Source organism: Tympanuchus pallidicinctus, unplaced genomic scaffold (assembly GCF_026119805.1).
Source record: "Tympanuchus pallidicinctus isolate F22 unplaced genomic scaffold, pur_lepc_1.0 scaffold22, whole genome shotgun sequence".
Taxonomy (NCBI): Eukaryota; Metazoa; Chordata; class Aves; order Galliformes; family Phasianidae; genus Tympanuchus; species Tympanuchus pallidicinctus.
The window spans coordinates 17,380,406-17,399,273 of NW_026294739.1; the positions used below are offsets into that span (position 1 = coordinate 17,380,406).

Sequence of the window (18,868 nt, forward strand, 5' to 3'; positions counted from 1 at the left end):
AAGGAATTTTGTAAACCAATAGCGGCCCTAAATTAATCAAATAAATTATTCACTGTGAAATGCTCATCCAGCTCAACGAGAGTAGAACTGAATAAACATTTCTTGAGGCCAGCTCTCAAAAAACTTAATATAAACAGGCCACTGCCGTTTGGTAAGCCTCATCATGTTGCTGCTTTATTTGCCATCATAAGCAATACAGTTGTGGAACAGAATGTTTTATTTGGAGGCCTGAGTAACAGTCTGCAAATCACATCATTGGATGTGGCTGTTTCATTTACTGTGTGTACGGATGATTGTGCAGAGAAAATTATAAGCATCAATTTTGACTCTGAATTAAAGCTTTTCTCTGACAAGGTAGCCTACAGAATATATGCACTGTGGTGTAACCTGTGCTTCAGCTGGGAGTCCCTTATGTCTTAAGTGACCTTTTGTAAGTATCCATAGGGTTTTCATTGCAATTTTGTTTGACCTTTTGTTAAAAACCAAGCTCTTCTAGACAACTGATATTTGGCAGAGTGATTACTTAAGAGGGATTCATTGGAAAATATTTTCGAAGGCACCAACAGGAGAAGGCAGCTGGATAGCCCTCTGTCGCACAGAGCTGCACTCTGTTGTAACTCAGCACACATGCTGTATATCACTAAGCTTTTCTCTTGACAGATAAAAATAAGTCAGCTTGGTGATCAGGAAAAGAAACCAAGCCACCAGATAAGGTGGATGGAATAGAGAAAGGCACAGTCTCAGTTGCCCTACTCAGTGTGTCCCAAGGAACTTATCAAGTATACAGGAAAAAGGGATGTGCACCCTGTCTTCCTTCTGGGCTCTGCTTGGTATGCTGTGCTGGAGAAAAGGACCCCTTCTGCAGATTCTTATTATCAAGGCTGGTTTAGACTTGTGTATCCGATAGACCAAGAACACGAAAAAGAAAGGCAAACCTGTTCAGCGGTTTCAGCAGATGAGGCTCAGAAATAGTGAAACGATGGGAGTCACTGTCCCTGGAGCTTTTCAAGAAACGTGTAGATGTGGCACTTAGGGACATGGCTGGTGAGCATGGTGGAGATGGGCTGATGGTTGGACTTGATATTACAGCTCTTTTCCAATGTTAACAATTCAATGATTCTATGAAATCTGAAGTAAAACTGGCAGCTTTTTGGAGGTAGCTGGAGAGAGCTTGCATGTGCACAGCATGGAGAGCACAAGAGTACAGGTGAACACCTGGGTGCTGCAGTAACATGAGAGGGGAATTGTGTGTTTACTTGCATATGGATGAGCAAAGGTTGAGGAGAAAGCTGCGAAATGGCCATCACTGTGCTAATGGTACTTTGGAGTCCAATTCTCCTATCACAGTGTCAAGCTTTTACAGTTTTATGTCTCCATGGCTTTACTTGAACAGCAATGTAAAAATGAACAGTTCCTTCCTTTTACTTTTTTTCTGAATGTTTAATTGCAATCATGGAAATGAGAAGTGAGCTATTGTTGGACACGAGAGAACTCTATTGGAATTCTTCTGCTCAGGAACCTTCTAGTTTCCTTCTTGTTTCTGGTTGTATTCCATTGTATCCCAACCTTCCTTGAAGCAACTGGTTAAGAAAAATAAGCTCCCTGCCAAAGTGAATTTTTCTCTAAAGCAATTCCTCTGCTATAATCTGACTGTCTGTCTGCAGGAGCAATGCTCTGCTAAAGGCAGAGCCCACCATGCTGACATGAGAAGATAGAGCACCACAAGAAAGGCAGAGGGTTGTTCTCCAGTCAGGGGATGATTTAAGATATTTTCTTTCAAGTTCAGTAAACCTGAAGTGGAGAGTAGCTGCATTCTGAAGAAAAAAAAAATCAGACTTAAAAAAAAAAAAATTGTATTTACGTTTTGTGTTTTTCATAAAACTTTTCAGTTTCCTATAAGTGTCATAGCAATAGCAAGCCTTGCATAGGTAGGAAAATATCTGTTTTGCCCTTCAGCATCAGGTGCCTGGCTTAGCTGTAAGCCTTTAACACAGCACAACCATGGTCTCCCAGGGCTCAGTATCATTTCACTGAACACTTTTCATACCATTCTAACACATTAACTTCAGTGATATACAAATATATTATGGGTCTGGTTTTAACATTTGTTTTTTGTGTGCTTATAATATGTTTCAGTGCTGATTTAAATATGAGAAGGTCTTTCTATTGTCTTGAGTTGTTTCTAAATCTGGGAAACATTGTGAAACCAGGTAAAGATGAAAAGCCTGTAACTAACAGTCTTTTGAAGGCCTGTTTGCATTTTGAAATGAATTTTCTTATTTTCTTTCTGGAATAATTTGATTAATTTATCTCCTGGAGCAGAGCCACTAGTTCAGGGAACAAGTGATGAATTTAGTCTTCTATTCATGGATGTTCCTTTGAGATGAGATAATGCTTTCAAACAGCTTATCAGTTGTTTTTTGAGTTGATTTTTTTTCTTTATTTGTTTCACTCTTTTACTAGGAATGGCTTGTTGTGATTATTTGGCAGTCAATATTTAACATGCAAGTCTTGTGGGCTCATTGTGATAAGTCACACAATGCCCTGACTGTTTCTGTAGTGAATAAACATAACGCAGAGGAGTCTGTAGCTGTCCCTGGGACTATGAAAGTCTCAAGGAGAAACAGGAACTTAGAAAAGAGAAAGGGACATTTAGGAAATGTTAGAACTATTTCCTTGGCTTCACCAGACAAACCTTGCCCAGAGCATAATTCCTTGAAAACTTGCTACTGTGAGGTTTATTAGGAGGATGCGGAGTTCATATATAATACCCAGTTGTCACATTCTACACAGTAATTGCTTTAGGTGTGAGGTACATGATATAATAAGGTATATGAGATAATGAATGTACAGCAGTCGGGTCTTAATGTGGATCACTTAATTTCTGGTGTGATTCTGGCATGGGAGTTGTTGAACGATGCACCCACACACTGTGCTGAAGCTGTTCCTTAGTGCAGGTCGTGCCTGCTGTCTGTGTCCAAGTCTATGTATGTATACCTAAGTTTTCTTGTGACAGTTGCTGCTTGCTGTCTGCATCCAGGTGTACATGCAATAATCCATTGTTTTTCTTCTTTGCAAATGGATGCAAATCTCAGCCTCTGAAGTGCACACCTGAGGCAAGCAAAATCTAAATCTTTGTCATCTGTGTCAAAGATGTTTCATTTTCCAATAGGAATGAAAGTTCCTGGAAGATTTCGCATGAAGAAACAAAAATATTTTACACTGCTTAGAATTGTATGCTTTTACGGTGCCTAAAAATTAATCAGGTGGTACCAAAGCTCCAGTAAAGCATTTCCATGATAAACAGAGATAAGGTCTCAATTGCTGACTGTCCTTAGCAGGTGCCCCATGGAAGAGCCACCTCTGTATGGAAAACATATAGTTTTGCAAATTTTGTTTTATTTTTTTCTAGTTCAGCTGCAAGGATGTTTAATGTATATTTTTAACATCTTTAGCTACAGTTCTGATCACGTGAAAAACGCCAGCCTAATTGCAGTGCCTTTGCTAGAAGTGGGGACACTGTGGTAGAGAAGTGTTACATCTGTAAGTACTGGATTTTTTTTCCCCATTTAGGAATGTCAAGTATGTAATATGGAGTAAAGGGATAAGGAGGGTATTTTTGAATTACCTTTTCTTTTCAAACACGTCAGCACCGTACTGGGCAGACTTCTTCTCACTCAGTGGAACAAAAGAAAAAAAATTGCAGTATTTGAAGATGCATTGCCACGCAACACATCAGGTGATGAGTTGGAGGTCTTTTTGGTACTGGAAGAAATGAATGATTGTGATAATTTTATTTCTGTCAAAACCAAAGCCAACCCACAACCCTTAGTAAATACACTGAGTTAAGCAGAGCAAAAATGTGTTTCTTTTAAGCCAGTTCTTTGGGTTTGCAGGTTATGTAGGACTATGTGAGGAGAGGCTGAAGGAGCTGGGAATGTTCAGCCTGGAGAAGAGGAGGCTCAGGGCAGACCTCATTGCTCTCTATAACTTCCTGAAGGGAGGTTGTAGTGAGCTGGGGGTCGGCCTCTTCTCTCGTGTCATCAGTGATAGGACCAGGGGGAATGGCTTCAAGCTACGGCAGGGGAGATTCAGGCAGGACGTGAGGAAGTATTACTTTTCAGAAAGGGTGGTCAGGCACTGAAACGGACTGCCCAGGGAGGTGGTGGAATCACCGAGCCTGGGGGTGTTCAAGGAAAGGCTGGATGTTGTGTTGAGGGACATGGTTTAGTGGGAGCTATTGGGAATAGGTGAACGGTTGGACTGGATGATCTTTTAGGTCTTTTCCAACCTTGGTGATTCTATGATTCTATGATTCTATGACTATGGCAAGTGAGATGGTAACAGTCCCAGTTTCTTGTATGATGCAATTGGCTCAACACTCATATTGAAACACAGTATGAGACACTCATGTTGAAACCATAAAAAATGTATTTCACATACTTTTAAATGCTTCTTGTTTGAACTTCTCACCGCTCTGTGGTTTGTACAGCAACTTCTTCCCTTTTAAAATGTCTCTAAGAGCTCATTTTTATCCCTCAGAGTAAAACAAGTGACAAACACCTCCTTCACTTCCCCTTCCCCACTTCTGACAGTACAGAAATATAAACAATAGTAGTACTCCTATTTAGCAGGCGCTTCAGAAATAAAACTCTGCCGAAGTTCTTCCTGCTTGCTCTCACAGATTTAGGAAATGAAGTCTGCCCTTTGTAAATTTCAGGTTAGATCTAATCTAGACTTAAGACCCGAGGCCATGGCTATCTCTGTATTACATGCCCATATATATATGTGTCTATAAATGTGCGTTAGTGGATATATATATTGCTTTATAAATGGCAACACTGTGCAATATCAAGAATAACACCTGAACAGTGCAGGCTCTTCATGCCTCTCAGATGACCCTGGCTTTATTAAAATTTCAGCAACTGAATTCCTTAATCCACTGTTGAAGCTACCTGACTTTTCCAAATCTTGGCTCCCCATTTCGAAAAGAATGTGCTTGATTTCATTTTAGATGCAGGTTTTTGACTTCTCTTTCTAAAAGTGACTAGGGGAGTTTAATTTGAAAGCAGTTACCATTATGCTTCATGTCCTAATAGAAATGTGTGTATGTGTTAGATTCCTTTTTGGAAATTATGTTGTCATATAATTTAAGGATAAATTTCATTTTCTTCTGAATGCCAAATTTCTTTTGAACATTTGACTTCTTGGTCAAATTTACAGTTCTGTACAATTCATTATTTTTACCAATATCTTTCAAAAGTTAGCTTTCTATCCATATCCACATTTTTGTCAAAAACAAATAAAGAAGGGCACCAGTGTATTTTCCACTTCTCATATATGTATTTGGACATTTAGATATCTCTGAAATAATTTCTGTGGATCTGGACCTTTATATTCTGGACAAAATCAGTGTAATTAACATGCTTTTCTCCCAGTGATTTGGTTGTTGGCAGAGCCTACTCTGTGTGAGGCTGCTGAGCATTCAGGATCGCTTCTCATGTGTTCCATCCTCCATTCAAAAGTTCTGTGAATAATTAATATGTTGTAGACTAGAGGTCAGAACGGTTCGCAACACATAATTCATACAGGAAACTTAAGAGTTTTGTTTCCTGAATCTCTGCAAAGGGGTAGCCATTTACTCACCTGTTATTCTTTGATTCTCTTGCCTCTTTTTTTGGTGCGTTGTGGATATTAGGGCATAATATGTCTAGAGGGCCTACTAGGCAAATTATGGATGTAATGCTAATACATAACATCGTTTCTTTACTGATTTTTGACACAATGACAGAATCATTGACTGCAATCAACAGCTGATTTTAGTGGTTTACTGAAAGTAGTTTTGATCAGTTACTTGTCATTTGAGACACTTGAATAATATACAGAACATTTTGGCATGCTTAATAATAACGGTACAATGCATTTTGTAATGGCTATTGCTTTACGTATTGTCAACTTTCACTTGCACCTACTCTGTTTTCTTCTTCCTGAAATAAAGTATTTTATTTATTTCCAACACCTGGAGAGCTGTGAGAAGGATATTTGAAAAGCCCATCTGGGCAACTGAGCACTAGAAATATAAATTACAGCGCTGAAAGACCATATGCATGAAGTAAATCTGGAGGAGCTTTTAGGTATTCAGTCATATGTTTTGTGAAGATATCCTTTTGTCTGCCTTGAAACAATAATGTTGCTAGATTGGTTATAATGGTATGTGGCTCAGAAGGGTGTCTCCTGAAATTTTTCATTCATCTTTTCGCTCAAATGTTTTGTCTGCAGACAGCTTGATCCTGGTGTCAGAAGAGGTAAGGAGTAATTCTTCAATTTTTGTCAGTGACTTTGAATATAATGGATGGAAATCTACATATCCCATAAACAATTAGTTAATGTCTCTTTAGTCTCTTGGTCCTTGTGTTGTAAGACTGGTTCCACACAAGGGTGACAAAGAACAGCTGCTTCCTATAGGTTTTGGTGCCAGCAGTGTATACTTCTGCCTCTCTTCCTTAGTTTCTCACTCCTTTAATTATTGTTGAACTCATGAAGTTCAACAAGGCCAAGTGCAAGGTCCTGTACCTCAGTCAGGGCAATCCCCAACACGGATATAGGTTGGACAGAGAATGGCTGGAGAGCAGCCCTGAGGAGAAGGATTTGGAGGTGCTGATTGATGAATGACTCAACGTGAGCAGATAATGTATGCTTGCAGCCCAGAAGGCCAACTGTAACCTGGCTTGCATTAAGAGGAGGGTGACCAGCAGGACAAGAGGTGATTTTGCCGCTCTGCTCTCATGAAACCCCACCTGGAGTACTGTGTCCAGGTGGACACATGAAGGACATGGAGCTTTTGGAGCAGATCCAAAGGAGGGCCACAGAGATTATCAGAGGGCTGGAGCAATTCCCCTACAGGGACAGACTATGAGAGAGTTGGGGCTCTTAAGCCTGGGGGAGAGAAGGGTCTGAGGTGGACCTTAGAACAGCCTACCAGTACCTGAAAGGGGCCTACAGGAAAGCTGGAGAGGGATGATTGTAAGAGTGTTAGAGATAGGATGAGGGGAAATGGCTTTATAGATTTAGACTAGATATTAGGAGGAAATTCTTCACTGTAAGGGTGGTGAGATGCTGGGACAAGTTGTCAAGAGAGGCTGTGGATGCCCCCACCTTGGAGGCATTCAAGGCCAGGCTGGATGGGGCTGTGAGCAACCTGGTCTGGTGGAAGGTGTCCCTGCCTATAGCAGGGGATTGGAAATAGACCATCTTAAAGGTCCCTTCCAAATGCTACTACTACTAGCATTCTTTTGAGAATTCTGATCTGAATTCCAGTTGTCTAGGTGGCTTTATTCCCCAGTGCAGTTCCATAACCCTATTTTTATCACATTTTGCTTGGATTTTTAATTGTTCCTGAGGGTACTCAGGACTCAAGTCTGGGTAATGCTGGCAAAACCTTCTTAATAAGTGAGGTTTTTACCATCCATTTCCTTCCTGTCTTCCTGTTTTTCTAGTTGGCAAACATTCTAAATCCCAAGTGAGTACTGAAGGCAGACAAGATTATGGTGTTTATGTGATTTTTAGAACGCGAAATTATCGTATACATTATGTTTTCAGGCTTTCTGCTTTCTTTTTGTGGAAAATACTGCTCTTTAACAAAAGTCTGCAAAGATGTATCAGTCTATGAAATAGAGAGCACTTTAGAATAGTCAAAGCTTCATCAATACTTGAGTTTAAATAGCTACAGGAATAATCATCCATATATACAGTGTAGCACTTAGAAGTATTGTAATCGAGGGAATAAGAAATTCTAGAAGAAAAAAAAATTACAGTAAGAAAGAAAGGGAAGAAAAAGTTCTTTAAATGCAAAAAAAAAAAATTCCAATCAAAACCCTGAGATATTCTAAACTTCATGCCCCCAACTTCAGCTAAGTCTTCCTGCTACAGAGAAGAGAGGGTAAATTTTTTTATCAGGAAAAATACTTCAAATCTCCCACACAAGCTTTTTGATTTTATAATCTGCCTTAGAATATCTTGCTTCCTCCTGTAATTTTCCAGCTAATTAGAAGTGAGCCCATGTGTTCCTACCAGCATACAGGATTTGTCTTAATAAAAATAACAGCAGATCCTGCTGGAGTTAAGGAATAACATAGAGATGCAGAATTCTTACTGGGACATTTAATTGCTTGGAGAGTTTGATTTTTTTTTTTTATATATACACATACATTTTAAATGCAGTTGCAGCCAAGTCCCAACACCACAAAACTATAGGCTATAAAATCTTGCCTTAACACATTGAGTTTCTTTAGTGTCCCAAACTTTGGTGGTAAAGTGAAAGCTGTCTTCTCAATTCTCTTCCAAACAATTTTTCAGTGCCCTGTTCTTGTCATTGCTCAAACTGATGCTGAATGTGCATCTGCTGCTTTGGGCATGTCTAAATCAGAATAAGCCTACACTACCACTTTCAGAATATTTCAGATACATTGAAGAGGCATTGAGTTCATTATTGCTTCTCATATTTTTCTTCTGTTCCTTCACAGCTGCCTGTTCTTGGTGACTGTGATTTGCTGTTTGCGATTTGGTGAGTGGTATAGCTATTCTCTCAGTAGGCAGTAAGTAGGCACCCATTCCTTATGCCTGTATGGAAGGATGCATACCTTCTCAGAGATTGTGTCTCTTTCAGTTTTCCCAGCTCCTGCGTGTTAACAAATTAATATTTTATATTAATTATTATGTTGTTTAAATAACAATTGCTATGAATCAGAGCCAGGCTGGCTTCTTATACTGATCTCCTCTTGGAGGCCTTTTGAACCAGAGCATATGGGCAGATGAAGACTTGAACTGATGATGTTAGGAAATGTGTTCCTGATATATCCTAAACAAGGAATCTCTTTCATGTATCACTTGGGGCCCTCACTCAGAATGTATGCTGTGTCTCAGGTAATTCTTGAACATTCAAATAGGTCATTGTAAAAGAAAGCAGCTGAAGATTCATGAAATATAATGTGTCACTCATGACAGCCTACTTTAAGACCCTGAACTTATGAAAATATGTAACTTCTGTTAGCTATGGGCCTTCTATTTTTACACAACTAACTGCTTGGTTAGATTTCTAAGAGCTTTAACAGAAAATAAAAGCCTCTTTGCTATGTCTGTATGTGGTGCCATTATAAAGGTAAGGTTCTGCAGTTTCCTTGCTATGCTGGCTGCATATATCTTCACCCAGCAAATTGGCACAGAATTCTTTACTTTTTTCTGATTGAGTGAGCTCTGCAGTCTCTACATGTATAGGTATTTAAAGACCAGTGGTACGTGAACATTTCATTGCTGAGAGGTTTTAGTGCATAATGACATTGAGTTGGCTTGGGCACTCCTAGCCATTGCAGCACTGGTGTTGGTGCAGGGCAGCGATCTAAATATCTGTTCTGTTTTTCAGAAGGATTTTGCAGCCCAGGTGAACTCTTTTTTTCTTGCAGCTATACTGCTCTCAGCTACTTAGCTGCAAGCTAAGCCAGGCTTCAGCTTTGGAAGCAGCAGTGTAAGCAAGGCTTTCAAAATGATGTTTGTGAATCTGCGGTCAGGTAGCTTGACCATCTTTAGGATTAGGAGCACACCAGTCACTTAAATTGACTAAAATCCAAGTATTAAAAAAATAATAATTTTTTTTTTGGAAAACTTCTTGAAGGTGTTTGGGTAGCTTTTTCACTCCTTTAGCAATACTTATTTTGAAAGGTCTTTTCAGAAGACCTTTGAACTAAGATGGCATTTATCATCTCAGCTTTTCTTTGAGTATGTGCCTGTTTGGTTTGTGACTGCAATCTCTTTGAAATCAATACATTGCTCTGCTGCTCTCTGCATAGCCAGTGCAGTGAGTGTGCAGCCACAGAGCAGTGAATGATGTGGTTGTTTTGCTGGTGCTTGCCATCAACATAACAACAAGCTGAGCAGAGGCAGATACACGTTCAAAGTAGATTCACTAGCAAAACACAGACATTTGGAGAAGAGGAAGGCGTGATCAAGACAAAAGAAACTTGATTATTTTTGTTGGCCCTGGGTTTATTCTACATAATCAAAATGAAGTTAAATTTCAGGTTGACATTTTCCCCTTAACATCCCTCAAAATGCCCTGTGCATCACTGCTGATGTGAATGGCATTTTGTCCTTTTTTTTTTAATTTTTTTTTAAGAAAAATATCTATTAATAGATCTCTGTGACGACTGCTTACTGGTTTATGCTTATAGCTTAGCACAAACTGTTCCAGAGGATTTGCAGTAAAAGCTATGAAATTTATATAATTGCAACTTGAAGCAAAGCTTTTTTTCAGGACTTGCTACACTATCTAAATCCAAAAAGAGCAAAAAAATTATGACACAACTCTGAAGTTTTGTTCTGGGGGCTGGATGATCTTCTTTGACCCAACAAGACGCTTGCTTTAGCAAGCAGGACAGCATCAGATCAGAACTCCTTGAGACAGTGCTGTCACTGGTCTATAGTGTCACGTTCCTTTGATCTTATTCACCATTTTTCAGTGAGATGTGATAATTACATTAAAATGATATAAGGGTATATTTTAACTTTTTTTGTGTGTGTAATATGGAGCTATATTTGCATAATATTTCCAATGTAATATCATGGAAAATGACTGCAGTTGGAAATCAGCAAGCATCCAGAGTTATTAACTGTGAGACATCAAGTAAAGTAGAACTCTGCTCTTTAGGAGAGCTGCCAGTCCCCCTGAAATTACCATTTTAATTGGATTGATCGTAAACAGTTTGCTCAGGCTCTAATACTTAGACTGAGGAGATGCAAGCTATTTAGCCATAGTGTGGGCAAAGGGTTATCTTTCAGCCAGTTCATTATAATTGAAAGGTTACTTGTTTTTCTGACTGGAGCATGATGCATGGAAATACAATGTGAAATCTTAGTGTTAGAAATGATACTTCTATCTAAGTATGTAAATTTAGTTGACAGATACACACATAGCTATTGTGTGTATCTATGCTGCTATGATTAGCAACTAATTAATATGAAATTATTATGATTTATTTAGAATTATCAATTCAGAATTTTCTTTTTTTTGCAATTGGGGAAAATAAAAATGGAAGTGCTGTGTCTTAAAATAACAAGTATCTTCTGGCCTCAACTTTTCCTGCCAGTTCTCTTCTTTCTGAACTGTGCTGTCTTAGAATTGCCAGCAGCCTAAACATTATATAAGACCTTTTTGTCCTGCCAGCATGCCAGCATTCTCCTTTTGCCGTGCTCTTCGCTGCCTGTGGTCTTCATCAGCTCAAGCACAATGGAGAGCCCAAGCTGTTTCTCTCGGCCTAATTAACCCCAGTCCATTACAGGCATGTTTGGTGGAACACTTGCAACCTTTTTTTCTTTTGTTATTTAAATTAGAAACCTGAGTTCAGCCTTTCCTTCCTTCCTATCAGCTCTGAGAAGACTGTGGTACTAGTCATTGTAACAACTTGCTTTCACATCTCTTCCCTTTTGTGGCTGACCTACACTGAGAAAAATTCTGTGCTTTTTGCCCATCGTTTTAATAATTTCAGTCTAATTTTTAAATTTTTTTTATTTTATTTTTTTTTTCGTGAGTGGGAAGAGTCATAGTTAAAATGCAGAAGTGATTTGGACATCTCTTTCAGGATCGGTATAAATACAGACCTAGTAGAATATTAGCAATGGATGGAAGCAAAAAGTAATACCTCACTCAACAGCTTGTGTGTGTTGATTTATCAGGATGTCTGCAAACAGAAGAGGGGACATTTTGACAGCTCTCGATTAGTATTCCCTTTGTTCCCATAAATGACTATTCGATATTTTGTGTTTTATTTTTTTAACTTAAAAAAAAAAAGTATGTGATGAATGATTTTGAAGATTTCTGGTATTGACAGACTTGCTTAACAGAATAAAAGACACAAAAATATTTAGGCTCTTCAGATTTAAGTATTGAACTCTTCTTTAAAATGTGCTTGCTTTCTTCTAAAATACAATGCAAGTCAACAATACATTATTGACGTTGAATCCTAGACTATAGCTTGGACTGTGTGGACATCATAATTGTGATTGATCATCTACTGCAGCAAGCTTTCTTACTGGACTGGAGTTCAGATGTACAAAGATTAAATACAGTGATTTTTTACTTTATTTACTGGACAAAACATAGTGTGGAATTGAGGGAAAGAACTGAGAATATCAGGCAAATATTTCTGCTCTTATATGCCAGCAAGAGTTCTCAAAACTGTGTGGTAATTCCATGAATGAGCATGAGGGAGATTCTGCTTCTGGGTACAAAGCTGTCATGATGGATTGTCATCATAGCTTCAAGAAGTAATTATATATTATGTCTCAGATGAGCAGACTGTAGTGCAAAGTGTTAATTGTGTCTTCCAAAAAGTTATACAATGTCTGGAAAATTTGTTGGATGAATTCCCTCTGATTGCTAATTGCATACACTATTAAACCATAATTTTCTTAACTTTCTCATTTGCTTTATGCTTGAAGGTAATAGATGGAACATGGGACTGTGACAAATTCTCTTTTGGGATCTATGTAGTGGGGCTTGACTTTGATCTTTCTTTTCTCTTGCCCTTGGAGACCAAGACCATTTTTGCATATGGCAAATGAACAAAATGTTGGTGCTTAGAACTGCTGTGCTGATCAGAGAGAAATTCTCTGAAAGGTCTTGGTTCTACATTACTGAAATATTAAAAAGTGTAGTGGAGGCTGTTTCAGGCTCGTAGTGGATGTGGCTTCATGTCCTTGCCTGGAGCTATGAGTCTGACGTGGGAGGGAAGTCCAGAAGGACGTGTTCCAGTGTGACCTGTGCAGTGGTGGCCTACCTGCTCGAAGCCTCGGCTGCAAGCCTGCAGGATGCTGTACTGTGGAGCTGTGAATGTACACAGGGGAGCCTGGCAGGCTGATGTTTAACACTACAAAAATAGGGCAGGTGTGTGGGGCTACACCAGGATGGACATCTACAATGAGAGTGAAAAATAAAGGCTTTGTTCCACTACAGACTGACCAGAGAATCTAATAATTTTTTAGCTTGAAATGTTTTTATGAAACTGAATGAAAATAGAGGGTATATTTGGGAGAAAAAACAGTGCTTCTACTTCAGATCCAAGCTTCCTCTGTAGGATTGTGCAATCTTCAGCCAATGTTCTTTCACAGCTATTTTTTCCCCCATTTTGTCTAGGGGAGAAGAGAGAAAAGGCGTCTTGAAAATGCTTTTTATTGTACATATTACATCTAGGCAATGAGTTCTTGAATTCATTGAAACCTGTGGGTGCTGTCAATATGGAAATGTATAGTCTCATTTTTAACAGCCAATGCATAGGTTTTTCAGTTTGCTTTTGAAGAAGGCTCAATAATTGCATATGCTTTGTTGTATATGAGGCAGTTACCAGTATTTCTTTTCATCATATATATTTTTTAAAGTTTCCATCTTTTTCTCTCTCCACAGCTTTCTTATTTTTTTCTTTTCTGTAACTTTCCTTTTGGTTTTTGGACTAGTAATGTGTTTTTTCCAAGAAGAATGGCTCTTATAATCATGGTTATCACCTCTGATGCACTTCAGAAAGGCTATCAGACTTAAAACCTTTCTCATAAGCAGCAGTGGAAAACACAAATTGTTAAAAATAGATTGCATTTTGTCTTTAAAAGGACATGAATGCATGAGTTATCTCACCTCCCCAAAATAAAGCACATTCCTATTAATATACTAAGAAAATTGTTAGGTCCAGCAGGGAGATGCATTTTGCTTTTCAAGGCACATGTCACTCCCTGATTCAATTATTGCTGAAGGCTTCAGAGGCAAAATTAATTAGCAGTCTGCCATAGTTCTTCAGATTCCTGGAGCTCCAATAATGACTTTTTTTTTTGTAGAACTGTCCTTATTACATGCAATAGGCAAGTCTGGACATAGCAACTTATTCTGTGAAGCTCCTTAAAACTTATTACTGTTATCAGCAGCCTGTATGCAACTGTAGAGGTGCTAGATGTTGGGGCTGTAAGCACAGAATGTAGAATTTTAAGTTACACCTTGTTTTGAAAAAGGTCTTAATGATTTTCACCCATCTCTAGCAATTATTGTATTACTAAAAAAAAATGAGGTTTTTCATGGTTAAAGAAAAATTGGTGATGGGGGTGTCCACTGCAACCGTAGGTAGTACTGGAAATTAATTTTCAATTTTGGCTGCTTAACTCTGCAGAGAACTGTTCGATTTTTTCATATGTGAAGGAAAACAACATTAGGAATTTTTATGTTTTGATACGTAATAGTTTTTGACATCCTAGGTCAGATCTGCAGATCCCATAGTTCTCAGCACTTATCTGTTAAACTTATCCATGTTTGCTGAAGTTCTAACTCTGTTTCTGAAGAAAAACAAGAAAACAAACATAATAAGCATTTTAACTTATCCTAAATCTTCAGAGTCAATACATAGCATGTTTTTAAGTGCTTTTGTGAAGTTTTTAAAGCTCTGTGCAATAACCCTGGATTACAATCTGTTATTTTTTCAGTTACTTGGTGAGAAATAGCAATACTCTACAGGAATACGATGAGAACTAAATATTATTGCTTTATTTGTGTTAATTAAGTTAGTCAAGAGCATCTATCAGTGTGTCCACTGCCTAATATGCTCAGCTGCATGAGTTTAGAATAGCAAATAGATCTGAGATGAAAATGTGCGCCTGAGCGGAGGTTTACAAGTACAGTCAGTATCTGTATATGCTAAGAAAACCCAATCTGTTGTGTTGCATTTCATGCAAACTGCTGTATACTTTGTGTTGGCATAAACTCAGAATGCGCTTATCCGGAATCCAGTAGTATTTCATTTTCATATCACTTCAGAAGTGTATGAGCATGCTTCAGTTAAAGCAGGGCAACATATGGTTGTGTTGTATAGGTGTGGATTAAAATCTTCTGCATGATAATGCTTTTAACTTTTACTCTCTTAGTACCTTTATTGATGCTAAACATAGAGACGCTCGTATACGATGCAGTTGCTTTAAGGCAGGCATCTAATGACTTTCGTGTGTGCTGCACTGTATCCCATCCGAGCTTCTACTAATGGTCCAAAAGGGCAGATGGAATGAAATGTGTGAGACTGTTCTCATGACATTTGCTGCCAAATTATAGGACCGTGCTCTGTCCACGTTACTGATGGCTTGGGTCAAAGTATCTGCAAATAGGCTATTTAGTCTTAAAGCAGATCTTAAAGCAGATTAATCAATATTTTGTAAGCAGCTAGTATTTATAAGGTATGGGGATGCTAAATCTACAATGGGACTTAGTCTTGTACAATCCCTGTCCTGGAGACAGTGCCTCATATAAACATCAACTTCTGTTGACATGTCCCTGATGATACTAGACTTTATTGCTTGCTTTTTCATACCTCATACTTTTACCTGTCTTTTCTTTTATGCTTGACAGGATTTCACATTAACTACATGTTCTACAGATTCATTCCTCATTTATTCTCGTCTTTCACTGGAAAGTTTGTTCTTTTTTTCCAAGGAGACCTTGACTACTGAACTTTTCAGTTTTGCAATAAAAAATAGATTACTAGGATGATCAGACATATCCAATATAAAACTTTTTTTTTAAAGAATCTGGGAAATTTGACATGACCAAAAAGAAATTATAAACTTTTTTGATGATAATTTGAAACCATTAGGTAGGGGCTACTTAATCCTTTTTGGAGGCCAAGCCAATTATCATAATTGTGGAAAGCCAATTGTAGAAAAATTTGTTTATATCTTGGAAGCAGACAGACTACATTTGATGTAGCAATGTCAGCACACATCAGAACTAATATCCATCACTCTTCCATAAAAGACCTGGAATGAGTCAATCAACTGAAATTCACTCTTAACTGCTTGCTCCCAGCTGAGGCATGGAGAAAAAACTGTTTGTCACTGCACGGTGACATGGCATGTCTTTGTTAAATAGATACTGAACTTTCCTGTTCACTGTCTCTTTTACATTCTGTCATCTTCTTGCTCCCTCCTGGTTCTCAAAACATGAAGTGAGCTCAGACCAGCCAAAGCTGGTAGTTTGGAGCCAGACAGGGAAGGATGGAAGCTTGCTAGGGAGCTGTAAACTCTGCCTTCAGTGGGTGTGACAGCACTGGAGATATTCAGAAGGAGAGATCAAACAGCAAGCTTTGAGGCCCCTTGCTCCAGAAATACACAAAACACAAGTGCTGATGTGCTACGTGGAGTAAAAGCCAAGTCCACAATAAAGACATAAAGTAATAAGCAGAGAAGTTGGTGGATACAGCAATAGCTCGTCCTACATTTATATTTAATGCTGGTTGAAAGTGTGCATGGGATGTAATGAATTGCAGGCAAATGTATGTTATGCGCCCAGTAAAACTGAAAGGTTTAAATTATGCAGGACATGTCATCCTACTGCCAAATATTTAACACCATTCCTGCGGAGGAGAGACAGCTTAGGGATCCTTATTTAAACATTAGTAATCAAATCCGTTTCTTATCATGGGAACCTCTTTTGCATAATTTGTGCCTGCCACATCCAGAACTTGCACAATAACTAATTTGCAAAGAGACAGCCAAGTGTTGGTTGACAAAACTTAGGGCTTCCATAACAATTTGTTATAACTGTAACTGTGAATAAAAATAGGTCTGTCTGGATCACCATTTGCTGATTATAATTGTTGCCTATGCCTTATATTTTACAGTGAATTATGATTATTTTCTGTCCTGGGATTGAGAATGAACATCTCTGCTACATAAAACTATCCATTTTCATTCAAAAAGAAAAATGTTAGAAATTCAGTTTTTTTCCACGAGATGCACGTCACCCAGTGCTCCCCACAGTCTTCTGAAAGTAATGCTCCTGGCATCAACTGGCTGATCTATCCAATGAGTATAAATTGTTCCTGCCTGAAATGAATTTTATTTCAAATTCAGTACCTTTGAAAATTTATGGAGTAGTCTGTAGGGTTGTTTTCTTTTTCCGAGTGCACAAAAAGGGCCAATCCAGCACAATGTGCCCTTATAAGAATTATTCATTATTTTAGTCTTATTCCAGCCCCATTTTGATGACCTAAAAAGTGGTACACTGTGGCCTCTTCTGTGTTTTGCCTGAGTACATTTGGGTGCTGATGGCTTAATAATCACAGGAAAGTGAAGGATAAAGAGCTGCAGTCAGTAGCTGTGCTGGTAGTAGATGAAGTTTCAATGGGAATTAGAAGTGAGGAGATAAGAGCAGAATTTGTAATACAGATCCACTACGCAGAGCAAGTAACTGAACTCACGCCTACATATTTCAAGCTTGTTTCTACAGTGCGTGGAATTCCATAATGTTAATGTTGACCTTTACTATGGGGAAAACGTAAAGGGGAGGAGAATGTGTCTTGCTGTGTTGTGAGGGTGCAGCATTTTCAAGTGTGATGGGAGGCTTTAGGGACCAACAGAAAAATACTAATGAGTCTTCTCTGTAAAGTCTGTTATGTGTATTGGATTCCATAATTAATCCATCACAATTTTTTGACACGTTATTTTGCTTTTTCGTTCAAATTTAGAATGGAAATAACTGTTTATAATAGGAACATGCAGATAAAAACTGTTATAGGAGTTTTATGTTTCTTTTAGCTCTGGGATTAGATAAGTAATATGTATATATATATAAAGGATTCAAGCTATGAAAACATTGTTGGAGGAAAATGTGCATCAATAAAATTTAGATTCATTTCTGCTCCTTTTGTCTGCTAGAAAAACATAAGCTATCAGCATATCTCATGTTGGTTGCTGTATGGGAACTGTTAGGTCAGGACCTGAACCAGTGATTGAGCACCTGGTAAAGGGGCACAGCCAGTCCTGTGAGCACAGGTGGAAGCAATTCACTTGTGGGACGGGATTGGGTGGAACCAGGTTTCATCTCTCCCTAACCTCATTTAGGGGCTGGCAACTGCAAGGAAAGCACCTCAGCTTGGAGACTGTTTCTTTTGGAAGGTTCAAGAAGCCCTGATCATCAGAATGGGGTGAGTGATTCTTCCTTTATTACCAGATCGTGACTTCTGCCTTTCTTGGGTGATCTGAAACTGGTTTAAAGGTGCTGTACCTGCCATTGTCTACCCTTTCAGTTGCTAATAGAGAGTGGTGTAGAGAATGTTGCGCTGTAGCTTCTATGTTCCTGTACGTTAGAGGATATAACATTAAAATAGATGTAGATCAATCATTTCCTGGTACATAGCCTTCTGACTTCTGATAGTTCTGCTTCAGGCATTACCTGAGCTAATGGCAGCAGCAGCAACTAATGCCCACTGTGTCTGTCCTCCATTTAATTGTGTAAACCTTCTTTTTTCCTAATCTATTTATCATTTTGACCTTCTAATCATTAAATACTTCTAGAAAACTTAAAGTTGAAATATTATTCTCATTTCCTTTTCCATTATTAAAATTAATGTTAGTATTGCATTTTTTCCAATCCCTAGGATTTCTCTGCCTTGTTTGATTCCTTACTTGTTTAGTTTCCTGAAGGGCAAATATATATAAATGCAGTGTTCTCTTTCAGCTTTGAAGAAATTGCCTTTGGGTCAGTGACTAGATCCCCTTTCCTTTCTACCGTCTTGTCCTTTGCATGCTATGCCTGACATATTTCCTCTTGTCTGCTTACTCTACCTCATTTTTTACAGTTGTTTTTCAGTGCTGTCTTTGTTTCTCGCTCATTGCTTTGGTTTTTCCATTTTTCTTTTTCATCCTGTTCATTTTGACAACTTTCCTCTTGTCCTGCTGTAATTCCACACTTAGTTAGTTCACTTCATGTTTGATAAAGGGGAATCAAGCCTGCTAAATCTTATTTGCCAATACATTGGCTTTAATTTGCTATGGAAGCAGTGACTGCTGTGGTTTT

At 38.4% G+C, this 18,868-nt stretch overlaps 1 long non-coding RNA gene across 3 annotated transcripts in view; it reads left to right on the top strand.

Moving 5' to 3' along the window:
- Positions 1 to 18,868, top strand: part of LOC128082754 (uncharacterized) — a 76,259-nt gene that overhangs the window by 16,035 nt on the left and 41,356 nt on the right. The window contains exon 1 of one of the 3 annotated variants that reach the window (XR_008207825.1): positions 17,912 to 17,996. The exons of the other annotated variants lie outside the window; for them this stretch is intronic. This is a non-coding gene — a long non-coding RNA (uncharacterized LOC128082754). Of the gene's footprint in view, positions 1 to 17,911; positions 17,997 to 18,868 lie in introns of those variants that run through there. 3 annotated transcript variants of the gene reach the window in all.